The 27662-nt window shown below is 36.3% G+C and overlaps 1 protein-coding gene and 1 long non-coding RNA gene across 2 annotated transcripts in view; one reads left to right on the forward strand and one right to left on the reverse strand.

Annotated features, from left to right (window-relative positions):
- LOC309820712 overlaps positions 1 to 3505 on the forward strand; it is a 57698-nt gene extending 54193 nt beyond the window's left edge. Inside the window, exon 4 of the long non-coding RNA XR_014296541.1 lies at positions 2642 to 3505. This is a non-coding gene — a long non-coding RNA (uncharacterized lncRNA). The remainder of the gene's footprint in view (positions 1 to 2641) is intronic.
- Positions 1 to 27662, reverse strand: part of KIAA0825 — a 369265-nt gene that overhangs the window by 22848 nt on the left and 318755 nt on the right.

Genomic DNA, 27662 nt, shown 5'->3' on the forward strand with positions numbered 1-27662 from the left:
AGCACATGCAAAGCTCAACATCACTAATTATTAGAGAAATGCAAATCAAAACTACAATGAGGTATCACATCACACCAGTTAGAATGAGCATCATCAGAAAATCTACAAACAACAAATGCTGGAGAGGGTGTGGAGAAAAGGGAACCCTCTTGCACTGTTGGTGGGAATGTAAATTGATACAGCCACTATAGAGAACAGTATGTAGGTTCCTTAAAAACCTAAAAATAGAATTACCATATGATTCAGCAATCCCACTACTGCTCATATACCCAGAGAAAACCATAATTCAAAAAGACACATGCACCCCAATGTTCATTGCAGCACTATTTACAATAGCCAGGTCATGGAAGCAACCTAAATGTCCATCGACAGACGAATGGATAAAGAAGTTGTGGTACATATATACAATGGAATATTACTCAGCCATAAAAAGGAACAAAATTGAGTCATTTGTTGAGACATGGATGGATCTAGAGACTGTCATACAGAGTGAAGTAAGTCAGAAAGAGAAAAACAAATATCGTATATTAACGCATGTATGTGGAACCTAGAAAACCGGTTTGCAGGGCAGAAGTTGAGACACAGATGTAGAGAACAAACGTATGGACGCCAAGGGGGGAAAACTGCGGTAGGATGGGGATGGTGGTGTGCTGAATTGGGCTGTTGGGATTGACATGTATACACTGATGTGTATAAAATTGATGACTAATAAGAACCTGCAGTATAAAAAAACAAAAACAAAAAACAACTAATACTAAACTTTCTTTGGGTTGTTCATATGGAAATATGTTAATATAAATGTTTCAGACATTGCATGAAATTTCTAAAATTCTTATATATTCTGGTATAATGTTATAAGTCATAATTCTAGTTATTACTTTAAAATGTATATCTCAGAAATTTAAAAAAAGGTGGTAAAGAAGGTAAAATGAGCAAATCATAAATAAAGCCAGCGATTTCAAAAACAAAACAAACAAACAAACAAACAAAAATTTGCCTGCCAGTGCAGGGGACATGGGTTCGATCTCTGGTTCAGGAAGATCCCCCGTACTGCGGAGCAACTAAGCCCATGTACCACAACTAATGAGCCTGTGCTGTAGAGCCCGTGTGCCACAACTACTGAAGCCTCTGTGCCCAGAACCAGTGCTTCGGAACAAGAGAAGCCACTGCAATGAGAAGCCCACACACCGAAATGAAGAGTAGCCCCTTTTTCGCCGCAACTAGAGAAAGTCTGCGAGCAGCAACAAAGACCCAACGTAGCCTAAAATAAATAAATAAATAATAAAATTAAAAAAAAAAAAAAAAGAAAGAAAGAAAGTAAGGAGGTTAAAAAAAAAAAGATGGGAGTATATAAAAGAGGCTTAGGAGCCAGCCTGGAAAAGTTAATTGACAAAGTTGGAAAAGCTTGAGCAACAAAATAAATAATGATTGCATTACATTATAACCGAATAATAAAATAAATATTCATGAATCCATACTAATATAAATAAGTAAATAAATAGGGGGATATGTGACAACTCTTACTCAAATAACAATTCTAAATAATATATACAGAGAAATAGAAATCACTATTAAAACACCATGGCAATATTGCCACACAATACAATGGCTACTAAAATTAATAGGTAAAAGTTTATGCAGAAATTGGATATTTGCATAAGGTCAAAGTATCTCCCTCAAATATTTAGTAATTACAAAGGAAAAAGAGTAACAACATTAGAGAATCCTAACAAACACCAGCTTAACTAAGTGACCAAGAGTAACATCACCAGTAATAAGACTTACTGATGTTATTTAATCCCTGATATGTGACACTGAGAAGGGCCCATTGCCTCTATGGTTTCCTTACCAATAATGCACAACCTTAATCTAACGAGAAAGCATCAGACAAACAAATTGAGGCACAGTCTACAAAAATAACTGACCAGTACCCTTCAAAAGTGTCAAGGTCATGAAAGACAAAGACTCAAGAACTGGCATAGATTGGAGGAGACTAAGGAGCCATGACAACTAAATGCAATGTGGGATCCCGGAACAACAAAAGGACAGTGGTAGAAAAAAGTTCTGTACTTTAGTTAAGAGTAGTATCCTAAGGATTATTTCTTAGTTTTGATAAGTGTTTTTTGGTTATGTAAGATGTTAAACATAAGGGGAATCTGGGTGAACGGTAAATGAGAAATCTGTGTACTATTTTTGTCACCTTTCTGTAAGTTAAAGATGGCACTAAAAAAATGCTGTAGATGTGCCATCATCTCATAGCACTTAATGCTTCAGAGAAGTTTAAGCCCAGCCTAATTTTGTCCCTTTTTAGGTAACCTGCTTTATTTTTTCCTTCCTGGATGCTTTAAATCTGTTTTCCTCTTTCTTAAAATTTACTACATATAAAAATTAATTTGATTTTCTTTAGTGCCAACTTAAATCCTTTTACTTTTTTCCAAATCTTATCCACTTCCGTTGTTACTTTGGCCTCTTGTTATTGCATCTCATTGCTTCTCTTGCATTACATATTGTAACCTACGGGTTTCTACAGTTTGTTCAGAGGCTTGCCTTATACCCTATGGAGGATACTAGATTGTTCTAACCTTTTTGTCTGATCCCCATATTAAGCATGTTTCTGTGTGTTTGTTTATTTGTTTTTCAGAGTGATTTTCACATTCCCTCAAGCTGGAGCATATTTTCACAAGCACTATTTGGGTTCTTTGGTCATTCATCTTTAAAGTAAGAGAACTCCATCTAGACCACTTCCATCATCTTGTGATTCATGGAAAACCATTGACAACAGGATTACTGACTGATCTTGGAGTTGTTAGTTTTTATCAGTTTTAGTGTTTTTATAGTTATTTCATTGGGTGGTTGTAAGAGGTTTTACTAGGGGGTGTTAGGTAGCATGCACTTTCAATCAAGCTACCTATTCAAAATGTCAGCATTTTTGCAGTATCTCCCAAGATGTTTCTGTTGAAGAATAATATTTGTACTGTGAGAGTTATATCTGGAACTCCTGTACTCCAGAATCAAAAACAAAAATGTGAAGCAATAGTTTCTATTTCACAGGCTAATTAAAGCAAGAGATTTGGTATTTCTTTACAAAAAGAATGATGAAGGTAGATAGTGGCCTGGAAACCAGTGAACCTGATTGCAAAATGAATATTTAAAAGCCCCTCTGATTTAATGTGCTCTTGTTTCCATTCCCTTTATTCTTTACAAAGACAAAGAGTCCTCTGTAAATATTGCTTTAAGGATTATCAGGCTTCAATTTTCAATTTTGTCCAAAGGCCATAATTTAAACCATAATATTGGCTTTACAAATGTAAACAGTGATTGAACCTCTTTCCTTTAGCTAATAGAAATGCCAATGAAATTAGAGTCAATTAAATAATTGCTTTATTAACCTAATGTATTACTGCTGTAAGACGTGCTGTGACTCATCCAGTCAGGAGGGGAGCTAGGAGAGAACAAAACTACATCAACATAAAGACAATGGAAACCAGCATTTTGTAAAAACTTGATCCAATAAAAAGAATAAAACATTTATTGAAATTTTGATATATCAATTTCATTCTTTATAGTTTAACCATGACTGAAGATGGAAAAATCCTAAGAGATTTTAAAGGTTAAAGATCTTTCAGAATATGTTAAATGTCCCCTCTTCTGCCAAGTTTTCTCTGTCCACCTCTGTCTCCAGACTCGTCCTCTGCTTCTCTCAGGCAAGATATCTCACTTTTTCCTTTATGGTAATACAGAGGTATGTGATTACTGACTTCTAGTGTTATATACCTTGAGAGATGATTTGCAATTATTTTTTAAACTTCTGTATTCCCTACCATGTGGTCCCCTGCCTTTTTGAGGACTGAATTTATCATCTCAATAATTTCAGAACCTAGTGAAGTATTATACCTGGTAATACCACTAAGCAAATACTTGAGGAATGAATGAGTAAATAGGTAGGTAGCACTGTGGTATCTCTAGGAAGGTGCAGAGCAGGTTCTCAGTAATTAAAGCCCTTCTTGTAGCTCACCTTTCTCCTGCGGTGCCCCAAGTGTTCTGGTATACCTGAGCACAGAACAGCAAGAGGAGAATTTTGTGGGTCTTCTTTTTCTGACCCTGTTTCAGACTACACCAAAAGTATGGCCAGAGTTGGCTACTTTGGAAAGATGTTATGGATGTTAATGATGGAAGGATGGATGAAAGGATGGAAGGAAGGAAGCAGGGGTGCAAAGAAGGATGACCATGTATTGGGTGCTATGTTATCCCTTCCATATATATTATCTAATTTAATCCTAAAACAACTATTCAGAGTAAATATTATTATCCCTATTTTTACAATTAAGGAAACTGGGACTTTTAAATGTACTTCTTTGTACCAGGCCACACAGCTGTCCAGTGGCCAAGCTAGAATTTAAATTTCAGTAGGCTCATTCAAAACTCAGTGCTTTTCTTAGAATATGGGAATTAAGGAAGTTTTAGTTCTACAAAACTGTAATGACCCATTCTGTGAGTATCCTAAACTTGATGCAGTTTTATTTTTCAGCTTTGAACAATAGGATTCAGAAATATTTGCCTATCATTTCTATCATACTTAGTTTCGTTTGGTAGTCATTCATCTGTTGGACATTTACTAAGCCCAAGCACACTTGGAACACAAGTATGCCTAGGACACAGTCTCTGGACTCAAGTTCCTTTGCCCTTTTCTTAGAAGAATTCTCATTCTGGAAAGCCAACCTACTTGCCATCCCATTTATGGTTTCTTTGCTTTCTCTTCTGCCTTTTTTTTTTTTTTTTTTTTTTTTTTTTGCGGTACGTGGGCCTTTCACTGTTGTGGCCTCTCCCGTTGCGGAGCACAGGCTCCGGACGCGCAGGCTCAGCGGCCATGGCTCACGGGCGTAGCCACTCCATGGCATGTGGGATCTTCCTGGACCGGGACATGAACCCACGTCCCCTGCATCGGCAGGTGGACTCTCAACCACTGCACCACCAGGGAAGCTGTCTTCTGCCTTTTAACAAATTCCCTAGCCACAAAAACATACACCTCATACTCCTTATATTAGAATATTTTATCTGCTTTCTGTTCTTAGTCTAAAAGGAAGGCTCATATCTTCTCCAAGGTCAACAGAAATCTCCTATTGTTTATACATGAAAATATTTAAGAAACTTAGGTACAGATTTTGTACTATTGTCATGTAAGTTATATTAACGGGGAGTGAAATTGACTTTACAAACTACTTATATATGTACATATATACATGTACATATATATGCATATAGTCTTTAGAAAGTATTAGACTCTAAACGTTCAACTCAGAGGAAACTTAATCTTTGGTATCTCTTTAAGTCATCATTTTATCTTCAGTTTGTACCTTCTGTATTTTGTCTATGAAGAATCTACAACTCAGAATGACTTCCAAAGCATCTGCTCAAAGTATTGGCATAGAAAAGGGATTAGGGCTTAAAATTAGAAAACATGAGCTTCAGTCCTATCATTCACCATCAAGTCACTTAATCTTTCTGCATCTTTTCTAATCTGGAAAATGGAAATAATAACAGTAGTAGTAGCTACCTTATAACATTATTTGGAGGATCAAATGATATTATTAAATGAAGGGTTGCAGAGCACTATACAAATGTATTACAGATCCATAATCCCTCATCTGAAACCCCTGAGGTCATTTTCAGAATTCAGACCTTTTTTTAGATTTTAAAAAAGGTAATACAATACACATTCTTTTTATTAGGAAGCATTCGCAACAGGGTCTAGGGCAGTACCCTATAACCCAATATATTAATATATTTGCAGCAAAACATATAAACATCATTTTAAGTGGGATAAATTAAGACTATAAACTTACAAAGACTTTCAGCTTAAGAGCTTTCTGTAGTTCAGAATTGCAGATAAAGAATTGTGGGTCTCTGTTTTATCTGCATATAAGTTTAGGCCATTTAAAAATTTTAAAAAACTACGTAACTTTTAATGATTAGGATTGATTTCATTTAGTATAGTACAGATAATTCATACTTTCGCTTTTATGGTTTTCTTTCCTTACTGGTATATCAATGCCAATATTTACTGACCTTCATAAAGTAGTGAATACTATTTACATTTGGAAGAAGAGAAGAGGTAAGAGGACATCTTTCAGAACAATAAATGATAGCGATGTTCAGGTAAGCAAGGAATGAGTGACAACAAATAAGTCAATCTGCAGGTGTTTATGTTATTTATGGTATATAAAATAAGAAAGAAAATGTATGTGAAAAGTACATTGTAAAGTTAGGAATACTATATACTATGTGCCCTGCATTGTACTTGACATTATGGGGAAACAAATTCAACATAGGATCTGGTCTCTGCCCTTGTGGACCGTACAATCCAGCACAGAGGTAGAGCTAATGTGTAAAAATGAAGGGAGTTATTGAGAGCTAAGCATTCTCCATTCATTAGAAATTGGTATGGATAGGAGCTGACAGAAAAGGTTTTGTGAAGGAAGTAGTACTTGAAGGACACCTTCAGTTTGGATAGAGTAAAGATAATTGAGCAACAATGTCATGTCAAGCAAAAACATGAGGGTAGGAACATGTGTTCCAGAGGCAGAAAAGGGCCAGTGTGTACAGAGCAACAAATGAATCTTAAGTCATGTAGTAGAGCCATTTGTGGAGGGATTTAAAAGCCTAGTGCGGGTAGTTTGGAATTGATGGGCCACGCAGTAGGAAATCCCTGCAAGCTCTTGTGCTAAGGAATGAAATCCTGAATTCAGACAAGCTTAGTTTGACAGTGAAATATACAAGTTAGTCAGAACTGGGAAAGACTGGAAACAAAGAGGTGGTTGAAATAATCCACGCAGGCAGGTAATAAGGATAAGACGGGTGTGAGGAAGGGGACGGGTTGTCATGGCTAGAGAGTTGTTGAATAAGAAGAAGAAAAGGTAAATTTGAAATATCTGATTAGAGGGCATGGAGACAAGCAATAAAGAAAACTGGCATTTTTCACCAATTCAGATTCAGACTGGCAAGCCAGTTGATGCAGACAGGGACAGACAGTGAAAAGAGGAGTCTACTGGGGGTATGGGAGGGGAGGAGAAAAAGATGAAAAACAAAGAAAACTGAGATCAAAGGGTTATTTTTAAAAAAGCAAATTACAGAACCTAAACTCCCTCATATTCTTCACTGATAATTTTGTCAGTGATGATTAATGTTCAGAAATGATGGTGACTCCAAGTCATCACAACATTCTCAATCATTAAAAAAAAAAAACCCCACAAATCTAGCACAATGTACACCAAGATAATAAGACAGAACACTTTTATAACACATTTTATAAAGACTGTCACCAAGTGTTGAAACAAAAACCTGAAGAGTTACCCAGAGTTAACTTAGGGTTATTCAGAAAAATGCAAATTAACTAGAACATGCTATTCCAAAGCACGAACAAGATAGTCATAGAACCCTGGAATGGGAAGAGACTTTGAGGCATTGATTTTAATTTGCAAGTGTTCAGACCTCTCTAATTGATGAAGAGTTTATACCTAACTGTCAGAAAACTCTTCCTTATATCATACTGATATCTCTTTAACTCATATCCATTAGTAAAAATCACACTCTGAAACAACTCAAAACAAGACCATCTCCTGTGGTAGGTAAGTGACTGCCTAGAGCCAGAGGTGGGAAATGTATTGAGAGCAAAGAGAACTTTTTAGGATGACGGAACTCTTCTGTATCTTGACTGTAGAGGTACAAATTATTTAATTCAATTTACTTGTATGAAATTACCAAAATTCATTAAATTGTATACTTGGAATTTCAAACAAAGGCTATCTTCCATATTAGGTAAGAGCCCTTCAAGTATTTGAAAACAAATATACTTTTCTTTATTAATTGTACTTATATATTTGGATATTTAAGATGCAAATACTTGATCCAGAACATGTTAGTTAATTTGCTCAGCATGGAATGACTAGCAGGACTTTTTTTTTTTTTAAAGAAAACAATTACTAAAAAACTTAAATATAATAAATATGAAATAAAATATAAAATAAGCAGATAATTTGATAGTTATTTATATAACATCTCTTAGGTCACAATCAGTAATTTAAGAATATTATCTTCAATAGATTGCCTGCTTCATTCCAAGGTCCTAGAAATGCTCAATTTTCTGTAATTTAGCATTAGTTTGGAAAATACAGTGTTGAAGATAAAAGACACTTTATGAAAGAGTGAATGGAAGCCCAAAAGAAGCAATAAATTGGGCATTTGTATAACCATAGTGGAAAGGCACCATTTGGTTAATATATTAACTTTCATTCAGTAGATGTTTCTGTCCCTACAACCTTTGACATTCTATTAGTAATATTAGTAGTTTCATATCAGGTTGATTAAATTGACCACTAAGGTGTGTGAGGTTGGTAGAAAGGCAGACAAAAGAACATACTTGTTAGTTGCCCTGAAAATTTTAAAAGTATCAAAATGACATTGACCTTTCCAATGAGCATGATTTATAATCACATTTAATTGCATGTTTCCCACCAATCACCTTCATTTCCATTATCCAGTAGTTATATGGAGTTATTACAATCTAAAAAACAAAGAAACAAAAATCACAGAATAACTCCTTTATGTTTGTATCTTTTGATACCGAAACCCAGAGCAGTGTTTTCATGATAAAGGAGACTGAATCACTTCTAAAACTTTTAGCCGGGTTTGGGCCTCCTTTGGTCTATTATGAAAAAGAAAAGATCTAAACAGTAAAATGACTAATATGTTTATTAGTCATTTGCACACCATTTGACTAAACATTATTTATAATTCTGTAGTTGAGGAAAAAAACTAGATGTACAAATCATTAAAGGTGAAAGGATACGGTATAGATAAAAGACCTCATTAGAACTATACCATTTGAATTCTTGAGAAACTCCACATGTAAAAATTATTTTAGGAATGCCCTTTATTGAAGTGTTACCTATATACAGTAATATTAATGAATTTTAAATGAACAGTTTAATGAATTTTGGCAGTTTCATACAATTAAATTGAATTAAATTGTTTGAACCACCACAATCAGAAAAAGAGGAGTTCCCTCATCCTAAAAAGTTTTCTCATGCCGCTTTGCTCTCAATAAAATTTCCCAACTGTGGCTCTAGGCAGTCACTTGATCCACTTTGTGTCATTATAGTTCTGCTTTTTCTAGAATTTCATATTATTGGAATCTTATAGTACCTGGACTTTAGTTTTTAATTTTTACACATAGCAAATTTTTGAGATTCATTCATGTTTTTGAGTTATTAATATTTTGTTCCTTTTTATTGCTGAGTAGTATTTCATTGTAGAGATATACCACAGTTTATCCATTTCACAGTTGATGGATATTTGGGTAGCCGCCCTTTTTGCTGTTGTGAATAATGCCGCTATGAACACTTGCAACCATATCTTTGTGTGGACATGTGTTTTTAACCTCACTAGGAGTGAATTGCTGGGTACAGTGATAAATATAGGTTTAAGCCAATGAAGTACTGTCAGACTGTTTTCCAAAGCAGCCGTACCATTTTTCATTCCTAACAGCAATGTATGGAAGTTCCAGTTGATTTACAGTGTTGGGTTAGTTTTAGGTATACAGCAAAATGATTCAGTTATACATAGATAGGTCTATTCTTTCTCAGATTCTTTTCCCTTATAGGTTATTACAAAATATTGAGTATAGGGCTTCCCTGGTGGCGCAGTGGTTGAGAGTCTGCCTGCCGATGCAGGGGACGCGGGTTCGTGCCCCAGTCTGGGAGGATCCCACGTGTTGCGGAGTGGCTGGGCCCATGAGCCATGGCCACTGAGCCTGCACGTCTGGAGCCTGTGCTCTGCGATGGGAGAGGCCACAGCAGTGAGAGGCCCACGTACCACAAAAAAAAAAAAAAAAAAAAATATATTGAATATAGTTCCCTGTGCTATACAGTAGGTCCTAGTTGGTTATCTATAATAGTTTATATATAGTAGTGTGTATATGTTAATCCCAAGCTCCTAATTTATCCCTCCCTGACCTTTCCCCTTTGGTAAGCATAAGTTTGTTTTCTATGTCTGTGGATCTATTTCTGTTTTGTAAATAAGTTCATTTATATCATTATTATTATTATTTTAGATTCTACATATAAGTGATATCATGTGATAGTTGTCTTTTGCTGTCTGGCTTACTTCACTTAGTATGAAAATTCTATGTCCATCAATGTTGTTGCAAATGGCATTATTTCATTCTTTTTTATGGCTGAGTAATATTCCATTACATTGGCTGTACCAGTTTACATTCTTACCAGTGGTGTAGGTTGGTTCCTTTTTCTCCACACCCTCCACACCTTTTTCATGATGGCCATTCTGACTGGTGTGAGGTGATACCTCACTGTAGTTTTGATTTGCATTTCTCTAATAATTAGTGATGTTGAGCATCTTTTCATGTACCTGTTGGCCATCTATATGTCTTTTTTGGAGAAATGTCTATGTAGATCTTCTGCCCATTTTTTGACTAGTTTGTTTGTTTATATTGAGCTGTATGAACTGTTTGTATGTTTTGGAAATTAAGCCCTTCTTGGTGGCATCATTTGCAAATATTTTCTCCCAGTCCATAGGTTGTCTTTTAGTTTTGTTTATGCAAGAAGAAGTAAAACTGTCACTGTTAGCGGATGACATGAGACTATACATAGAAAATCCTAAAGACACTACCAAAAAACTATTAGAGCTCATCAATGAATGCAGTAAAGTTGCAGGATGCAAAAGTAATACACAGAAATCTGTTGCATTTCTACTAACAGCAAAAGATCAGAAAGAGAAATTAAGGAAACAATCCCATTAATCATCACATCAGAAAGAATAAAATATCTAGGAATAAACCTATTTAAGGAGTCAAAAGACCTGTACTCCAAAAACTATAACATGCTGATGAAGAAACTGAAGATGACACAAACACATGGAAAGACATACTGTGTTCTTGGATTGGAAAAATCAATATTGTCAAAATGACTATACTACCCAAGGCAATATACAGATTCAGTGCAATCCTTGTCAAACTACCAATGCCATTTTTCACAGAACAGAGCAAAACTTTTGAAAATCTGTATTGAAATACAAAAGACCCTAAATAGCCAAAGCAACCTTGAGAAAGAAAAATGGAGCTGTAGGAATTAGGCTCTCTGACTTCAGACTATACTACAAAGCTACAGTAATCAAAACAGTATGTTACTGGCACAAAAACAGACATATAGATCAATGGAACATGATAGAAAGCCCAGAAATAAACTCACACACCTATGGTCAATTAACCTATGACAAAGGAGGCAAGAATATACAATGAAGAAAAGACAATCTCTTCAGTAAGTGGTACTGGGAAAACTGGACAGCTGCATGTAAAAGAATGAAACTAGAACATTCTCTAACTCCATACACAAAAATAAACTCAAAATGGATTAAAGACCTAAATGTAAGACTGGATACTATAAAACTCTTAGAGGAAAACATAGGCAAAACACTCTTTGATATAAATTGCAGCAGTATCTTTTTGGATCCGCCTTTTACAGTAATGAAAATAAAAACAAAAATAAACCAAAGGGACCTAATTAGTCTTAAAAGCTTTTGCACAGCAAAGGAAACCATAAACAAAATGAAAAGATAACCGACAGAATGGGAGAAAATATTTGCAAATGAAGTGACTGACAAGGGATTAATCTCCAAAATATACAAACAGCTCGTGCAGCTCAATATCAAACAAAAAACAACCCAATCAAAAAAAAATACGTAGAAGATGTAAATAGACATTTCTCCAGAGAAGATATACAGATGGCCAAAAAGCATGAGAAAAGATGCTCAACATTGCTAATTATTAGAGAAATGCAAATCAAAACTGCAATGAGGTATCACCTCACATCGGTCAGAATGGCCATCATCAAAAAGTCTACAAACAATAAACACTGGAGAGGGTGTGGAGAAAAGGGAACCCACCTACACTTTTGGTGGGAATGTAAACTGATACAACTACTATGGAGAACAGTATGGAGATTCCTTAAAAAACTAAGAATCGAACTACCACATGACCCTGCAATCCCATGCCTGGGCATATATTTGGAGGAAACCATAATTTGAAAAGATACATGCACCCCAGTGTTCATTGCAGCACTATTTACAATAGCCAAAACATGGAAGCAACCCAACTGTCCAATGACAGAGGAATGGATAAAGAAGATGTGATACATGTATACAATGGAATGGAATATTACTCAGCCATAAAAAAAGAATGAAATTATGCCATTTGCAGCAACACGGATGGACATAGATTATCATACTAAGTGAAGTAAGTCAGAAAGAGAAAGACAAATATCATATGATATCACTTATATGTGGAATCTCAAAAAAGTTATACAAATGAACTTATTTCAAAACAGAAACAGACTCACAGACTTGGAAAGAAAACTTATGGTTACCAAAGGGGAAATGGGGGGGGGAGGCATAAATTAGGAGTTTGGGATTAACATATACACACTACTATATATAAAACAGATAATCAACAAGGACCTACTGTATAGCACAGGGAGCTCTAGTCAATATTCTGTTATTATCCTATATGGGAAGAGAATCTGCAAAAGAATGGATATATGTACATGTATAACTGAATCACTTTCCTATACACCTTTGTATTTTTCTTACTGAGTTGTAAGAGTTCTTTATGTTTTCTAGATTCAAACTCTTTGTCATAAATATTCTGTGAAAATATCTCTCCAACCTTGGCATGGATTTCTGTTTTCTTAACTTTGTCTTTTGGAAGACAAAATTTTTAATCTCAATGAGAATCCATTTTAAACTTTATTTCTTCTTTTACAGTTCATGCTTTTTATGTCCTATTTAATTTTTGTCCAACATTTTACCTAATCTGGTATCTCAGATATTTTCTCTCCTGTGTTTTCCTTTAGAAGTTTAATAGTTTAGGTTCTCATATTTAAGCCTAGTACTAATTTTGAGCTAATCTTTGTGGAAGTTTTGAGGTAAGGATCAAGGCTAATATTTTTCCCCACACAGATATCCAATTATTCTAGTACTATTTGTTGAAAAGACTATGTTTTTTTTCTCCATTGAACTAGCTTGGTATCTTTCTCAAAAATAAATTGATCATGTAATTGTGGATTATAAAAATTTTCATTGTCAAGTGTTTGTTGCTAGTTTATAAAAATGCCAGTTTTTATTTCTACTTTGTATCCTGCAAATTTTCTAAATTTATTCATTAGATTTATTTATTATTTATTTGAAGTATAGTTGGATTTACAATGTTGTGTTAGTTTAAGGTGTACAGCAAAGTGATTCAGTTATATACATGTATATATTCTTCTTCAGGTTCTTTTCCATTATAAGATTTAATAGGTATTTTGTGGATCCCTTAGGGTTTTCTACATTTATGTCATGTCATCTGCAATTATAGACACTTTACTTTTACCTTTTTCCATTTGCATGCATTTTATTTCATTTGCTTGTTTTATTGCACTGGCTAGGATCTTCAGTAAATGTTAAATAAAAGACATCATTGCCTTGTTGCTGAGTATTATGATCTCTGAATATTATGTTAGCAGTAGGTTTTTCACAGGAGCCATTAATCAAGTTGAGTAAGTTCACTTTTGTTCCTAGTTTGCTCAGTTTTTTTTTTTTTTTTTTTTTATCATGAAATGGTTTTGTCAAATGTTTTTCTACATCTATTGCAACGACCATATGGTGTTTCTCCTATACTTTTTTTTTTTTTTTTTTTTTTTTTTTTTTTGCGGTACGCGAGCCTCTCACCGTTGTGGCCTCTCCCGTTGCGGAGCACAGGCTCCGGACGCGCAGGCTCAGCGGCCACGGCTCACGGGCCTAGCCGCTCCACGGCATGTGGGATCTTCCCGGCCTGGGGCACGAACCCGTGTCGCCTGCATCGACAGGCGGACTCTCAACCACTGTGCCACCAGGGAAGCCCTCTCCTATACTTTTTTGATATGTAAACTGCATTGATTGATTTTCAAGCACATGTAAATAATCTGACTTAAAAATAGAACATACGAAGGCTAGAACATAATAATGTCATTACAAATGGAAAATAGGGCTTCCCTTGTGGCGCGGTGGTTGGGAGTCCGCCTGCCGATGCAGGGGACGCGCGTTTGTGCCCCAGTCCGGGAGGGTCTCGCATGCCGCGGAGCAGCTGGGCCCGTGAGCCATGGCCACTGGGCCTGTGCGTACGGAGCCTGTGCTCCACAACGGGAGAGGCCGCAGCGGTGAGAGGCCCGCATACCGCAAAAAAAAAAAAAAAAAAAAAGGAAACTAAAAATGTGTCCTAATATTACTTATTTAATATAACTTTCTTTTAATCAGCCCCAAAATATCAAATGTAAGTTATCTTACTTAATATAGGTTGGATTGGGACCAACTCAAAGGAAAGAAAGTATCTAATGTTTTCCTTTCTTTTCTAATTTAAAACTTTTTATGTTTATTGAAAGTGCTCATTTCTAGTTGTTTTGACAGTGCATTAAAAAGTTGACAACTCCATATTGCATTCATTTAAAAAAATTGCAAGTCATTTGCCTAAAATCACATTTTTTTCTAGAGAAAAAGAGCTTGTCTTTAAGTAACTTATTTGTACCTGATTATGTAGGAAAATTGAATCCCCAGCTAAAAGTTTTAGCAATGATTCAGTTTCCTTTACAGTAAAAACAAAAATATTTCTGTGATTAAATTTAACTGCGGTATTGGGCTACTGCCTGATGCTTTTGATTCCATGAAAGTTTAATTTCATTCTAGACAGAAAACACTTGGGTGATTAGGGGCAGTAATAAGTACCCATTCCCACAAAAACTGAACATAAAATGAAACAATTCATCATACAAAAAATAGCCTCCATAAAAATACAGTTTCCTGAAAGGTAAATTATAAAAGTATGCATTTAGCCAATCATTTTAAATACCATAATTATGCAGGCTGCTCATCAAAAGACTTTTAAGACTCATTAAAATCATAAAACAATTCTAATTAAATCCATATTTAAATTAAGTTTCTATAACTAACCTACAGGGTACTTTAAATCAAACAACAAAAAAAAGTTGTATAAAAGATCCAATTAATTGTAAGTTTTTGTAAGAATTAAAGCCTAATTACTCTATGATTAAGTTTCCCCCAAATGTAATCATCAATGGCTCTATTCAGAAGATTTAGCCTTCTGTACCCCAGATGCCAGTGGAGGGCCACAGTCTGTCTTTGACACCAGCAAATCTATTCGTCTGAAACCAGCATGACTGTGGAAACTTTACCACCACCCCCACTGAGGAACCAAGCAGTGAGAACAAACAAAGCTGCATATTTTATACAGATAAATGTCTCCCTATCTGCAGAGGTCCCTGTCTGATTAAATGGATTCATGTTCATCAGCAAATTTTAAAAAAATCCATCTTCAGAGCAGGTTTTGAAAACAATGGTCATTTCAAAGCTTCCCAAGCCAATGGGAAAAGATGCACGAGAAAAGAATAAGATTTGCAGCTTACAGAAAAAGAGAACTAGGCCTTCTAAGCAGACAGCACTAAAGCATTTCCTTCTAACCCTATGCAACTCTTCTTTCTTACTCAGCTACTTGAAATGTTTTTCATTTTTATTAGCCCAACTTCCCACGGGAAAGAAAATTAAAAAAAGCTCTGTGACATCGCTGCCTCTTGTGTGTTCTCTGAAACTAATTAACCCTATGAAGTTATTAGGGCAGCATCATTTTTTCTATGACATCACACAAGGTGAAGGTCACTTCTATAATAATCTTGGCTTCATTCATGTGGTGCATACCCCACAAAATATAATTTATTGTAATTTCCCCAGTGCCCTGATAGCCAAGTGATTAGTTATGGTACATAAAAAGTTCAGATGTATAACATATGATTTATAACCTCTCTTTCTGATAATCTAATTTTCTTTTATGGTAAAATGAAATTTACTATTTATGTTTTATAGATTGTTATTTTGAGGAAATGACCATTTAAAGTACCTTCATATGGACACTTGCTGATTGCACAGTATCTGGAAGCAGAAGCATCCAAATGGTTGGGATATAAAGGCAGTTTTTTAATCCAGCTGACAAGAACTTTTTCTGAACTATCCTGTCTGTGCTGGTGGCAGAATGTTTGTCTGGTGACAGGTTAAGTTAGGCCAGAGCAACCTGCCATCCACTTCAACAGACATCAGGGTAAGAAATGGTGGCTCTGGGCAGATGGAGCTGATGAGTTCGGGATCCAGCTACAGCAAGATTTCCTTCCCTTCAAGTGCACTGTCCCTGACTTGAAAAGTCCCTAGCTCTTTGCCATAAAAACCTCTTTCCAGACTTTTTAGTTGTGGAATTGACTTTCCTGCATGTCTCTGCTTTTAGAGAAGGGACCTTTTAGAGCTTTGACCCTTAAATCGCTTCTCCTCTACTCATTACTATATCATCTTCAATTTTGTTGCGCTTAAATCGTGTTATATTAATGCTAAGTTCAGGTGTTAATACTGAAAATGGTTTCTACTCTAAGAGAAAGCTCCCTCCGCCACCCCCAGTTGATTTGAGAGTCTCATATGAAGGGTGAAATCAGCACACATAGTCACTACAGAAAAGGGTAGACTGGAGAGGAAATGTGAGCAGGCTTAGGTAGGTGAGACAAAGTGTGGTCCATTCACCTGGCTCCTGACTATGAAGAGGTAAGGACATGAAAAAAGCTGTATCTACCATGGTGACTTGCCAGGCCCAGGGGGAGGGGGTGGCTTTCTTTGCTTGTATCAGGTGTAAAATGGAACAGCACCTGTGATCCCTGGTGATAAGGATGATGTATTGGTAAGCCACACAGCTAATAATAATGTCTGTTAATTATTAAGTACTTACGAAACACTTTACATGTACTGATTCTTTCAATCATCACAATTATAAAGCAGTTAGTATTGTACCCACATTTTATAGCTGAAGAAACTGAGGCCCAGAGAACTTAAATCATTTGTCTAAAGTAACACAGCTATTATATGGCAGAGCTGGCTCTAGTAATTTTTTTTTTTTTTTTTTGCAGTACGTGGGCCTCTCACTGTCGTGGCCTCTCCCGTTGCGGAGCACAGGCTCCGGACGCACAGGCTCAGCGGCCATGGCTCACGGGCCCAGCCGCTCCACGGCATGTGGGATCTTCCCGGACCGGGGCACGAACCCGTGTCCCCTGCATCAGCAGGCGGACTCTCAACCACTGCGCCACCAGGGAAGCCCAGGCTCTAGTAACTCATAAACATTATGCATACTGCTCTTTCAATTCTTTGTATTCTGTACTTGTTTAATAGCAAATACTTATGTTGCACTTAAAATGTGCCAGACGCTCAACTAAGAGCTTTAAACAAATGTGCCAGGCACTCAACTAAGAGCTTTAAACATATTAGATCTACTTGGTTCTCACAACAACGCTATGAAATATGTACTGTTATTATTCCCATTTTTTTCAGACTAGAAAACAAACACACAGAGAGATTAACTTGCAAAGGTTATGAAGCTACTAAATGGGAGAGGCTGGATCTGAACCAAGGGAGTCTGGTTCTGGAGAGTCCATGCTCTGTACTGCCTCCTGTGTATTTTCTTCTGTTGTTTCTAAGTACATTGTAAAGATTTAGCCTGTCCCAACTGTTCTAAGGGAGAATTAAAAGAGGTCATTTTGGGCCAAAGCACTAGAAAAGGTGTTGTCTGGGTCTAGGGGTAGGGGTATGGAAGCAGGAGTCAGGGAGGAGCAGAAAGGTGATCATCTGCACAACCGAATCCAAGGGAAAGGCAAAACCAACAGAGGCAGAGCAGCCGGTCAGTGTCCCTCCCCAGACAATGGTTCTCCTTCAGGGCTCCCTTTGGATATCCTGGTTCCATCCATCTAAGGAAGGAAGCAGCTGTTCATAGACCATCTCTTCTCCTTGCCCTCCCCAGGCTTCTAGCTACCCACTCTTGCTGAATGCTGTTCTCCACACCACTATTCTAGCTTTTCTCCTAAAATTCTAACCACCCCTCTTGGTGGGTTTACTTTTGACTGAGCTTCTTCTGCTTTCTCCTCTGTAACTGGATTGTATCCTGTACAAATTCAGTCCTTGGTCTGAGCTCTCTCCTGTCACTGAGAGCTCACTGGGTTTAAGTATTGCTATGAGGTGAAGTCCTGAAAATCTATAGCCTCTTCAGAATGCCTTGACCCCATCTCCAGTAATATGAGGTATATTCTTACTTAGATATCATGTTACCTCAAATCTTAAAAATCCAAACTGAAGTGAATTGTCTCTCTCCAAACCAGTCTCCTGCCATTCTCTCCTGTCACTGTCAGGCCATGGAGAGATAACCTGGAGCAGACTGGCCTCATCTCTCTTGCCTCCTGACATGATGTTGCTCATCTTGCCTCTGTTTCTTGTTCTTTTTCTTTCACCTAGCAAGATTTCATTTTCTCACTCCCTGCTATAGACTGAATATTTGCATCCCCCCCCCCCAAATTCATATGTTGAAACCTAATTCCCAATGTGATGATATTTGGAGGTAGGTCCTTGGATAGGCAATCAGGTCCTAAGGGTGGAGCCCTCATGAATGGGATTAGTGCCCTTATAGAAGAGACCCCAGAGAACTCCCTTGTACTTTCCACTGTGTGAGGGCACAGTGAAAAGACAGCTATCTATGATCCAGGAAGTGGGCTCCCATCAGACACCAAATCTGCTGCTGTCATGATCTCAGACTACTCAGTCTCCAAAACTGTGAAAAATAAATGTTTGTTGTTTATTAGCCATCCAGTTTATGGTATTTTGTTATAGCAGCCCTAAAGGAGGACGTAAGACACTCCCTTAATCCTCCCCATATTTCTAGACCTTATTACATTTCTACAAATCTTCTCTGATTATCTCAGGTCTCAGTAACTCTCAGCTCCTTCATGTTGAATGTCTATACCCCAAAATGTAACATTTAATCAATTCTGTCTTGCATTTTTTTGCCATGTATTCATCTGGGTCCTAAGCTAATCTTAGCTGAGTATATGTTACATGTCAGGCCCTCAAGTACTGTCTATACCCCATCATTCCATCAAATCCTCATGGTAACTCTGTGGGGTCTCATTATATTCTCCAGATTAGAGATAAAAATACTGAAATTAAGAGAGATGAAGTGACTTACTCAAAGTCATTGGGCAAAATGGCAGAGGTAAAATTCATACCCATTTCTCTCTGAGGACTAATCAATAATCTTTCCACTCCATGTTGACTAAATCCAATTTCTTTAAACTAATTTTCTAAATTCCTGAGTTTGATTTCTTTTCCCTATGAAAGAATCTGGGTTTTAATCTGCAGCATATGTATAACTATTATTTTAAATCCTATTATGAACAAAATAAGGCATGAATAAATGAATATATAAATAAAGCATCAATGACTTCTATTAAAAATCCAATAAATTCTAATGTAGATTTTTAATTGATGATTTCATATTATCAAAATAGAACAAAAGATATTACCAAATTTTTAAAAAATTAATTTTATCCAAATTCAATTAATTTTATGCAAATTCCAAATTACTTTTATCCATTCATGATAAAAACTCTTACCAAAGTGGGTATAGAGAGACTATACCTCAACTTAATAAAAGCTATTTATGCCAAACAACAGCCAATATTATAGTCAATGGTGACAGCTGAAAGCCTTCCCACTAAAATCTGGAAGAAGACAAGGATGCCCACTCACCACTTCTGTTCAACATAGTATTGGAAGTCCTAGATACAGCAATCAGACAAGAAAAAGAAATAAAAGGTATCCAAATTGGAAGGGAAGAGGTAAAATTGTCATTATATGTCAATTCCTATACTATATATAGGAAACCCTAAAGACTCCACACAAAAACTACCAGAACTGATAAACGAATTCAGCAAGGTAACAGGATACAAGATTAACATACAGAAATCAGTTACATTTCTTTATGTTAACAATGAAATATCAGAAAGAGATTGTAAAAACAAACAAAAAAAAACAAAACAGTCCCTTTTAAAATTTGCACCAAAGGAAAAGAAAAACACTTAGGAATAAACCTGACCAAGGAGGTGAAAGATTTATATGCTGAGAGCTAAAACATTAATAAAGGAAATTGAAGATGATACAAACAAATGGAAAGATATCCCATGATTTTGGGTTGGAAGAATTAGTATTGTTAAAATGTCCATACTGCCCAAAGCAATCTACAGATTTAATGCTATCCTTATCAAATTACTCATTACATTTTTCACAGAATTAGAAAAAATAATCCTGAAATTTATATGGAACCATAAAAGACCCAGAATTGCCAAAGCAATCCTGAGGAAAAAGAACAAAGCAGGAGGCATAACCCTCCCAGACTTCAGACAATACTACAAAGCTACAGGAATCAAAACAGCATGGTACTGGCAAAAAACACACACATATGGATCAATGGTACAGAATAGAGAGCCCAGAAATAAACCCACACACCAACAGTCAGTTAATCTTCAACAAAGGAGGCAAGAATATACATTTGGAAAAAGACTCTTCAGCAAGGCGTGTTGGGAAAGGTGGACAGCTGCATGTGAATCAATGAATTTAGAACACACCCTCACACCATACATAAAAATAAACTCAAAATGGCTTAAAGACTTAAATATAAGACATGACACCATAAAACTCCTAGACGAGAACATGAGCAAAACATTTTCTGACATAAATCGTACCAATGTTTTCTTAGGTTGGTCTCCCAAGGCAATAGAAATAAAAGCAAAAATAAACAAATGGGGCCTAATCAACTTGCAAGCTTTTGTACAGCAAAGGAAACCATAAAGAAAGTAAAAAGACAACCTATGGACTGGGAAAAAATATTTGCAAACAATGTGACCGACAAGGGCTTAATTCCCAAAATATATAAACAGCTCATATAACCCAACAACAACAACGAAAAATAACAAAGAAAATACAACCGGGCTTCCCTGGTGGTGCAGTGGTTGAGAGTCCGCCTGCCGATGCAGGGGACATGGGTCCGTGCCCTGGTCCGGGAAGATCCCACATGCCGTGGAGCGGCTGGGCCCGTAAGCCATGGCCGCTGAGCCTGCGCGTCCGGAGCCTGTGCTCCACAACGGGAGAGGCCACAACAGTGAGAGGCCCACGTACCACAAAACAAAGCAAAACAAAACAAAAACACAACCCAATCCAGAAATGGACAGAAGACCGAAATAGACATTTCTCCAAAGAAGACATACAGATGGCCAACAGGCACGTGAAAAGATGCTCAGCGTTGCTAATTATTAGAGAAATGCAAATCAAAACTACAGTGAGGTACCACCTCACACTGGTCAGAATGGCCATCATTAAAAAATCTACAAATAACAAACGCTGGAGAGGGTGTGGAGAAAACGGAACATTCCTACACTGTAGGTGGGAATGTAAATTGGTGCAGCCACTATGGACAACAGTGTGGAGGTTCTTCAAAAAACTAAAAATAGAGTTGCCATATGATCCAGCAATCCCACTCCTGGGCATATACCCAGACAAAACTATAATTCAAAAAGATACATGCACCCCTATGTTCATAGCAGTACTATTCACAACAGCCAAGACATGGAAACAACCTAAATACCCACCAACAGATGAATGAATAAAGAAGATATGTTACATATATACAACGGAATACTACTCAGCCATAAAAAAGAATGAAATAATGCCATTTGCAGCAATGTGGATGAACCTAGAGATTATCATACTAAGTGAAGTAAGTCAGAAAGAGAAAGACAAATACCGTATGATATCACTTACATGTGGAATCTAAACTATGACACAAATGAACTTATCTACGAAACAGAAACAGACTCACAGATATAGAGAACAGACTTGTGGTTGCCAAGGGGGTTGGGGAGGGATGAATTGGGGGTTTGGGATTGGCAGATGCAAAAGGTCCTACTGTATAGCACAGGGAACTATCTTCAACATCCTGTGATAAACCATAATGGAAAAGAATATGAAAAAGAATGTATGTATGTATGTATCTATCTATCTAACTGAATCACTTTGCTGTACAGCAGAAATTAAAACAACATTGTAAATCAACTATACTTCAATAAAATTTTTTTAAATTAATTTTTTTCAATTTGAAATATTTGAGAATCAACAATAAAGTCACATATATCCTAGTCATGTGTAATTCAAAGTTGTATAAAATAGATATTTAAAAGTCGGAATAGTATTTATAGAACCTCAGACAAATTTAGTTATCAGTCATAGTGATCAATTCATAGCTCTCTTTGTCAAGTCTTTTCTTCAACAGGATACGGCTGCTTTAGCACCTAGTGGTTTTACTGATGGATAAATGACAGTGGTGGAAGATGCTGTCGGAAATCTGTCCATAGCGCCCTCAGAGCCTCTTACATTTTCTGTGCTCTACATCCTGACCACTAATAGCCGGCACCTGCATCTTTATAGGAGATGCCAGAATCTACTCTGCCAGTATGCAACAGTTCAAATAAAACAGAACTAGCACTTAAACTCATGACCGCTGACTTGAGAACTGGATGAAATGACACCCCTCACTCCACCAAACTAAACCAACCCACAAAGCAAAAACAATTCCAACACCAGTACAACTATTATCTCCTTCTCCTATTCCATGTCTTTCTGCTCCCTTTTATAGAAACTCTGCTTCTCCTTGATTGGTTCTCCTCTGCTGTATTCCCCACTTAAAGAGCACGTCTCCATCATTCCTCAGAGCTGCTATTTCCCCAGAAATGTAGAATTTGAACATATATATCAGGACCTTAAGTGATTAATTTCTTCGAATTTTTAGAGAGTTTTTTTTAATGATTAAACTATAGTAGCATTTGCACAAAAAGAGTTTTGTGGAAGCATGATAATTTAAAAATAACAAGTGAAGCTTCTTTGGCTGAAGTAGAGAAAGCAGGTCACTCTAAGGGCGACCCCCAGAGTCTTTGGCCGGTGGTGCAAGGACAGAAAGCAGCAGCCATGAGGGAAGGTGCTTTTCTTTAATAAAATGCATTAGGGCTCACAGCCGTGTCCTTAGCATTACCAGGAGTAGGCTAGCATCTACAGAGCTGCTGAACACTGAAAAGCTACTGTTTCTTGCTTCTCTTGCAACTAAAATATGAATGTAAGGATTGTAGAAATGAGGAAAGATGGGGGCGGGGGTGAAGAGAAACATCACAAGGGTAGTATGAGTAACGGATTAGATGGCCTGGCCTGTCACGCTACATTTGAGGTACATGAATACAGGCAGAGAGAGGACACATTTCTGTGTATTGTTTACATGTGCTAGGCTCAAGAAATGAACACTACTGTGTTTAAGAGAGAAATTATGCCAGCAGTGTGGCTTAGGTGTTGACCTCTGCCAATGTCAGGGACCTGGCTAGAGACAGGAGGAACAAGCTATTAAGATCTGCAGTGCTTTTTCCTCTGCCCACAGAGGCTTCTGCACAAGGAAATACAACAAAGCAGATGCCAAGAACTGGGGAGAGAGGTGTGGGATCCCAAATAGACTTGTAAATATGACATGAGTTGGTGCCATTGTATCTATCACTATTGCAACCCAGTGACCCGGGGTAATTGTGGGAAAGAGCCTCAGCACTGTCAGTTAGTTAGGATTTCACCTGAAGCACTGCTGCAAACTTCATTGCAGTTTTTGTTTGTGAACTCAGTAAAATTAACCAATATGGAACAATGTTCCAGCTCACTTAACTAGTCACAAATCGTCCTGGATATGATAACTCCTGCCTAACAGGGTCTGTTGCTCTTGATTGCTCTGTCTCAGAGCCTTTTGCTCTGAGATGGTGGTCTTAAATTCAGAGTGTCATGGGTGGCATTTCAGCAGCATTCCTAAGATGCTGGTACCACGGTTCTGTTTTCTTAGAACTGTCCCCCTATATGTCCTCTGGTGAACAGACGTCCTAGTTTTAATGATGGTGTCCATGTGTACACACAGAAACATGTAAAGTGTTCATTATTCCTAACAGAAGTACAGAAACTTAGAGAAATAAAGCACTACTTGTCATTTTCGTGATCAACAATTGCAATAGAGTGCATAAATGCTTCAGTTTACAGAAATAGCTGGACCTTCCTGAACCCTCCCAGTGATTAATTAGAAAGCCTGTCTTACAGATTTTTCTCTCAGGTGTAGTAACCTTGTAGCCCTTACCATTAAGAACTTATAAATAAATGCTTGGTTAAGCATAAACAGGGTGATAGGCAGTGAAAGAGTGATGATCTCGGTTTTTATGCAATATGCTCACTCTGTCATTTTAACTTGGAGGACAAAATAATATACAAAACTGAAAGTTGCAAAAGCAACTATAGTAAGCAATTTTTTATTATCCACTTAAAAATTATTACTAGTCCTCACTGTGAATGATCATCTTTGTGATTAATTTTAGTCAATAAAAATTTACTAAATCAGATGTTTAAATTTACTCTATAAAAAGTAAACTAGATCACAAAGCAAGTACTCAACAATCAGTAGAAGCCTGCCCATTTAGCAGATACTTGATTTGTACAAATTTTTTAAGTTACCCAACATATTAAATACAGCTCTTCATCTCCTCCCCATATATTTTATGCTAATTAACGTAGGTAACTGCTGATTCCTTCCATTATCCTATCTTTTTAAATGAACTTTAAGAAATAATATGTCAAGCTGGGAGCTTTAACATCATGAAATGATATCATAATCTTCAAAATTTTAGCTTCTATTATGAAAATGGTAATAAAAAGTGAAGTTAACCCCATTATAACTATGGAATCAGAACCCCATAAACATGATAGCATATTAAGAAAAAAAACAAAGATCAAACTGGCTGATTATAAACAATATATTTGGATAATTAGCTAAATTTGTGAACAACTTAATTGATTCATCTTAAAAGGATCTTTAAAGCAATAACAAATTATTTTCCAAAATCTAGGCCACAGTGTGTGAGTCCAATCTTTCACTTTTGTTACTGGAGCAATGTGGTTTATGCAAATATGACAAATTTGTACTTCTCTGATAATTGCCAGTTTAGTCGAGGATTTCCTTTAAACCAAAATTATGACTTGAGACATACTCTAAAATATATTCTTGAGGTATAATAAAGAGTTTGGATCAACATGTTTCTCTTTCCAGCCCACATTCAAGTACTGTAGCTGCCAAAGAGGTTGCCTTATACCTTGAATAATTTCCAAACAAAAAATTCCCAATTTACTTGGATACGAGAGCTGTGGTTTATATGTGAACAGGGAATAAGAGAGCCACCTAAAATATCAGTTTGATTCCTTGCAAATCCTTCTTCTGTTACAAAAAGTTAATATCACACCTGCACTCAAACAAATGCATAAAACTTAAGACCATCAAGTTAAATTGTAAGCTCTTTATGGAAAAATAACTTTCTGTAGCTTCCTTTGTAATTCCTCTGAAGATTAGCATTGTGCATCCTACATACACTGATCGAAAGAGTTTTACCTTTTTATTTTATTTTTCCAGGAAGAAATGAGAAGGAAGAATATATAAAAGATAACATCAGAAAGGCAGTCCAGTTTTCTGGGTATTTGACTCATATCCTTTTTTTCTGGATCTTTAAAGCTATTCATCCATAAAACTATTTATATGCTCTAGTCTATCAAGGACAATTTATAGTCACTCAAAATCTCACTACCCAAAAATAACTTCAATATTTGGTGAGTGTCTTTCCAGGCATCTATGTTCTTATGAAGACAAAGCGGTGAAAATATTTTTTAAGATGGGATAATTCTATAAATGCTGGCTTTAATAACACATAATAAATCAAAGGGAAAAAAGTGAGGTGAAAGAGAAAAATCATTGGACTTCTGAAAAACATTTCTTCACTGAGTTGTTAGAATTCCTTTAAAATTTCTCTAAATTTAAGGAAAAAATATTATGAAAGGATTATAAGTGACTAAAGTCAGTGCTTAAAACAGCATCTCTTGAGAGCTGATTGTAAAGGATGTGCTGACCCATGTGTGGTCTGGCCTACTGCTTCCCTTTTTTCTCTACCCTCAGTTGTTCATATATGTGCGTGCACATTTGTGTATAAGTATTTTTACACTCTCAAGATTTATAACATTGAAACATATAATAAGATTTCTGTGATTGTTTAACCTTAGGTATTTTTACCTGTATTTCATTTTGATTCATTTCTTGCTAATAGTAACTATCGCGGGTGCTGTAATCCCTAAATTCTTACCTGCTTGAGAACACTGTCTTTATGTTTGAAAGATAACTTGCCTGTAAATGAAATTCTTAGATCACGTATATTTGCCCATGGCTCCACTGTTCTCTGTCATTAGTGTTGCTTTGAAGAAGTTTTAGAAAAAAACGTTTTTTCCCCTTTGACGTGACTTACTTTCTCAGGTAGGATGCCCATATAATTTTATCCTTAAATACCAGAAGTTGTATTAGCATATGTTTTGGTGTTGATTATTTTATATTAAATTTTCTCAGATATAAAGGGCCCTTGTAATATACAGATCAAATCTTTCTTCAGGAAAGTTTTCTTATATGTTAGATCATTTTTTGTTCCATTTGCCTGATATTTTCTTCAGACACAGTAATTTTTTTTTTTTTTTTTACTGTTGGATCTTCTTTGCCACATCTATCATCTTCTTTATAATAATTTTTATATTGTTCTTTTTTCCTAATTTGGTTTGTGAGATTTATCCTCCATGTTTTTATTTCCCAATTCTGACCCACATGACTTTGTTCTCATGAGTATATATTCTAATTTTTATTGCCTTTAATGGGGCACTCATGTCTGTAATGATTTCTAGTTTCTCTTTCATTTTATTCCTGAGTTTTCTAGCTCAATTTTCATCTTCTGTTATTTCACTGTATCACTATTTTGAACGCTCTTTTGATAGTTTGTTTTCAAGAGGTCATCTGTTATCTGTAATTTCTTTGAGACTCTGGAGAACTTTTTTTTGGACACTTCCTGTGTTTCTCTGTGCCATTCCTCTTCAGAAATATGTTCTTCACCCATCTTTTCATTATGTTCCTTTTTTTCACCCCAGGTTTTATGCATAGGTCATAGTTGGCTGCTTTCCGCTGATAGGGCAGGCAAGATACCTTATGAAGAACAGGCTGGTTTTTGTTTATTCGTGTTTTGTGGCTTCTTCAAGGAAGCCTCTCTGAAATATATATACTCTTATCTTCTTCAAGAGTTCTTTTAATTCTTGCATCATGAGTTTCCCAAAACTCATACCATGCGCTGGCTGATTCTCATCTTGTTCCCTTTCTCAGTGTGTCTCTGTCACATTCTTTCAGACTCCTCTATAAGTCTCATTACTGTTCATCAATCATTTGTGGATTAAGCTTTCACTCCTTCTTTCCCCAACTGACATGTGATGTTTGTGAAATACTCCTCTGGAATGGAGGAATTAGCAATGGATCAAATTAGATCTGTTTTAGAAAATACCACATTGCCGTTCCTTTTTGGTTGGAGAAGTGTAGGGCATATTTCAAAGGTAGTATACTTTTGAGTTATTTATTTTGAAAGGATTTTATGTTTTTATATCAAGGATTATTATGTTTCTTTTACTAGCCAATTCAGAAATTGAGTCAGCAATGTTCTTTTCTCCTAATTAAGTTTTAGTTATAGCTAGGGGCATCCTAGGTGCCTGTGGCCAAGAGCTCTAATATAAATAAAAATGCAGTATCA

The sequence above is a fragment of the Grampus griseus genome, assembly GCF_964374135.1.
Source record: "Grampus griseus genome assembly, chromosome: 3".
Lineage (NCBI taxonomy): Eukaryota > Metazoa > Chordata > Mammalia > Artiodactyla > Delphinidae > Grampus > Grampus griseus.